Genomic DNA, 4,901 nt, shown 5'->3' on the forward strand with positions numbered 1-4,901 from the left:
AAGAGGAGGGGAGAACTTTTTAATTTTGGAGGGAAAGATTTTATTTCAATTGCAATGAGGGAGTGATATGTGGCATGTTTTGGTTGTAAAATTAGTATAGAGGATGGAAGAATTCTTTAATTTTGGAGGGAATGATTTAATTTCAATTACAATGAAAGAGTGACATGTGGCATATTTTGGTTGTAAAATTAATAGAGGAGAGAAGAATTCCTTAATTTTAGAGGGAAAGATTTAATTCTAATTGCAATGAAAAATAACATGTGGCACATTTTAGCTTTAAAATTAGAGATATATAATAGATATATAGTACTTTTTAATTACATAATAAAATACGTCAAGAGTGCAAATTAATGGAAATGGATCCTCTTCAGTTTTTTTAACACTTGAGATAATAAAGTGTGATTTCTCACCTTTAATTCTATAAATGGGACTAAAAATAAAAAGAAGAGAGAGAATAATAAAAGATAAAATTTAACACTGAACACCATCCAAATTTTTTTTCACTGAAAAAAATTCACTCCCCAAATTAATTCGGATGAAAATAAGCCTAAATCTGTAACCATTGTTCTGAAAATCAAACCGGACCGGCCGGTTCAACTGGATTAACCGGGAACCGGTCATCTGGTCGGTTCGGTTCCACTGTAAAACCGTAGCAAAAAACCGGGCTAAGAAACCCGGTGCACTTGCCAGTAAGTTAGTCGGTTACAAATACCGCATCATCTCTCTCTGTCGCTCTCTTCAAGGTCAACAACACCTATTATCGTCACCTCCCCTCGACGTCGAGTCTGAGCTGTTGGCATCGCCGTCGCGAAGGACTGCTCCGTCGTCGTCGCTGCTCGATTTGTTAGTGTCCGTCTCTCTCTTCGAGTTTTCTCTCTGTCTGAGGGTCAGAGCTCAACGTCCTTTCTCTCTGTCTCTCTCACGGCGATTTGTTATTTGTTTGCTGGATTCAAGATTTTGATTTATTTGTTATCTGTTCATGATTTATTTGTTTACTGGATTCATGATTTTGATTTTTGATTTTCTGAGGTTATATGTTCATAATTTATTTGTTTGCTGCTTCATGATTTTGGTTGCTGAATTATTTATTTGTTCATGGTTTTCTGAGGTTATTTTTTGTTTTTGATTTTTCTATTTTTGAATTATAAGAAATTATTTTTGAAAATTTTCTTGTTTTATATTTTTGTTGCTGATTGATAAAGATGGCTAATTACTCGTGAGAATTCAGGGAAAAATAATGTTGTTGCTGCCTCTGTGTTAATTGGAGAACTTGACTTATTTGAACTTGTCACATGCTGGATTTGTGGAAAAATAATGTTGTTGCTGCCTCTGTGTTACATGCTTGGTTACTCTTGATCTTTCACTATCTTTCGACATGAATGGTTCAATGCTTTGTTGTTACTGCCTCACCTCCAAGAATTGACATTTTCTCCAGAGATCTTTCATATTGACATCCCAGTAACTCAAGACCTCCATGGTTTCTTTTTGGACTTTCCACTCAATGGATCTCTTCATACCATAATAGTAGGTCACACAAACTTCAGTGTGTTAAGTTTTTGGTTTCTATAATTGTTATGTAATTGGAATAATTGTTGATGGTTGATTTCAGTGAATATGGGATAATAGTGAATCTGGGATAATTTTGTCCTGCTGTTTTACTTCTCTTAAATTTTGATGGATGATAGTTGATGGTGTTTTGTTAAATTATCTGAAATAATTTTATTGATGATTGATGATTTTTTTTTAATTTGAAATTATATATTTAATTTTTAATAATTTTATTTAATATTTAATTAAATCGGTTGAACCCCGGTTGAACCCCGGTCGAACCATTAAACCAATGAACCAGTCACTCTATCGGTTCTTTGACCGGTTCAGTTCTCGCAACCTTGTCCGTAACTTAATTTGCTTTGCTTTTAAGTTTTAACCCTATCCTACCTAACGAATTGAATTGAATAGTCGCATAAGTTAGTATTGTCGTCCCTAGGGGTGTGCATGGGCCAAGTAAAACCGGATTTGATATGACTCAGACCCGCCCCGAAATATATACTGCCCGAAACTGACCCTAGACCCGATAAAATCTATACACTTTCGGGCCACGATTATAACGGGTAAAAACCGGGTGAAAACCGGGCCGTTAACACTACATTACCTTGATAGCTTCTTATAAGTTAGCATGTGAAAATATCCAAATTTCCAAGACTCCAACCATTATTTGACATGGTAAAATTCACTTAGAAAAACAAGAACCAACTCTTCTCTAAAATTAAAGCATAACCATAATCAATACTAATATTGTCTAATAACACCAAATATTTAAATCAATATAAATAACAATATTATACATTAGTCTAAAATCTTATGCATTTTAAACATAAAACATTAAATTATAGTCTTATAATAACTAATAACACAAAATATTAAGGTTTACAATACTTAAATTCCACAAAAGAATAGCCATCATCCATCACTAATAACACAAAATATTAATTGTGTATGATGACCGGATCACCGGACCGACTTCGGGTGACCCGAGCCATGACCCGGACCTGACCCAAAATAATGACCGGGTTTATTTTTGAGACCCTTATCCGACTCTAGACCTGGTAAAATCACACCAAAATAATTCCTAAAGTATTCGGGACCGAATCGGATCTTCTGGCCAGACCGGACCATACACACCCCTAGTCGTCCCTAATCATCCCGCTGAGCCGCATGTAAGTTGTAAGGAATCAACGGCTGTGGATCCGAAGTGACACATGTCTCCAAAATGTGTAATCAATATATTATGAACAAAAGGGTTTCACACTTTCCCATCTCTTTAATGATTCCAAAAGCCAAAGAGGAACAAGCTTGGTCCTACCAAGAAGATACTCTTATTAAGTTATTAGTTATTATACTACACTAGTAGTAGAAATTAGGAAGAAGTTGAATTTTGAATAAAATAAAACACTGATAATTTTAAAAAATAACACTTAATTAAATTGGTCTAAAAAAATTAGATTGGATACTTGGATTTTCATTATATTTTTATTTTTTAGAAGTATATAAAAATTATTCTTGTTGAACAAATTAANGTTCAACTTGTAAAAAACAAAAACGCTTAATAAAATTGGTAAATTAGTCCTCATCAAATTTATGATAAATATTAAATAATCTATCAATTTATTACCTCAACTTATATAAGATGTCCAAAATTGTGATAAAGAAGTTAATTTTCTTGCAAAGAAAATTTTGGTGAATAAGGAGGATGGCAATTATGGGTAACCATTAATAAAGTGGGATATTGTCCAAACTCTAAAAAAAGTTAGGAGGTTTGGGAATGGGTGATGCAGTCATTCGGAATACAGCTCTCTTGTTTAAGTGGTAGTAGAGATTTTCAAAAACAAAAAATTGTTCATTATGAAAGAAAATTATGTACTCCTATAATGATTTGAATCTAAACATTGTTCTTTCTTGTCAGCCCGTACCAAAAATATGAGACTCATGAAATGATATATGTCAATTACAAATAAAAGAGTAACATGTGAGAGACAATATGATCAGAGGATTATCTTTGGAAGTAGGAGATGGTAGAAGAATTTACTTTTGGGAAGATAATTGGTTATCATGTGGTATGCTGAAATTAGTTTTTCTAAAGCTTTTTTCGATTTCAAATCAACGCGAATCGGTAATAGGATATTGTGGGTTTTAGAATAGATTGGAGTAGATATGACATTTTCAATGGAGAATACAATTATTTCTATAGGGTCTTTCAGTCAATCATATTAATATATGGAAGAGAGGACTGATTAGTTTTGCAGGCTAAACTATTATTAGAGGATATTTCAAGTTACAGTCTTACTAGTTCTATTTGGAAGGGCTTGGTTCCACCATGAATTGAGTTGTTCACTTAGTTTGTGTTAGTAGGCAGAGTCAATATTAAGGAGAGATTATATAAATTTAGTGTCATTGATCAAAATGATAGTATTTATATTTTATGTAAACAGGATATTGAGAATAGTTACCATTTATTTATTGGTTGTGAGTTTACTTGACAAGTGTAGTGTGCTTAGTTGTGTGCTTATAATAAACCATGGTATATTTTAGGTTCAATTAAGTAATATTTTAATATTTTGAGAGTTGGACATGTATAGCGGTAAAAAAAGAAAAAACGTAACAAGTGGTTGATTTTTTTTTTCTATTATTTAGAACACTTAGCTGAAAAGGAATAACAAAATCTTTAAAAATCAAGAAACACGTGTTACAAAAATAGTTAATAGGTCCATTAAAAATTATAAAAATAGAGTAACATTTGGTCTTTTGAATTGTTGATAACATTATCCGAGATGATTAGAAATTAGTTTATTTTATATATAAATATATAAATAATGTGGATGCTAATTTCTCATTTCCACGGGATTTGTTGGCATTCTAGTTGGAGCAAAGCTTACATTGATTCGATTTATTTATTTTAGGGTAAATCACACTATTAAACAAAGTGGAAGAAAAATTATATGATTCAACCAAAACTAAAAACGTAACATGGATCAACTAGAAGCGTATTTATATGTAATTCGAATCAAACTAATTCGAATTATCAACGGTAATTTGAAGTTGATCAATTCGAAGTATGCAGCCAAAATTTATACGTAATTCGAACCTACCTTATTCGAATTATGCATGCAGGTTGATTCAGGGTAGTTCGAATTACACTAATTCGAATTATAAGGGATGCAATTCGAATTACACTAAAAAAAATTAAATTATCTAGTATATTGGATCAGTTCAATGTTAATCAGATTTTTTATTTCTATTATAAAATATAAAAAAATTAATTCTAAAAAAATCATGTTATTTTTTAAGATTTAATTTTTTTTATTATATTTTCATAAAATTTGTACAAAATTCATCCATCACAT

At 31.7% G+C, this 4,901-nt stretch overlaps 1 long non-coding RNA gene across 1 annotated transcript; it reads left to right on the forward strand.

Moving 5' to 3' along the window:
* LOC110267500 lies at nucleotides 722-1,413 on the forward strand. The gene is made up of 2 exons (XR_002355222.1): nucleotides 722-886; nucleotides 1,203-1,413. It is a non-coding gene; the product is annotated as an uncharacterized LOC110267500 (long non-coding RNA).

The sequence above is a fragment of the Arachis ipaensis genome, chromosome B10, assembly GCF_000816755.2.
Source record: "Arachis ipaensis cultivar K30076 chromosome B10, Araip1.1, whole genome shotgun sequence".
In the NCBI taxonomy this organism is placed as follows: Eukaryota; Viridiplantae; Streptophyta; class Magnoliopsida; order Fabales; family Fabaceae; genus Arachis; species Arachis ipaensis.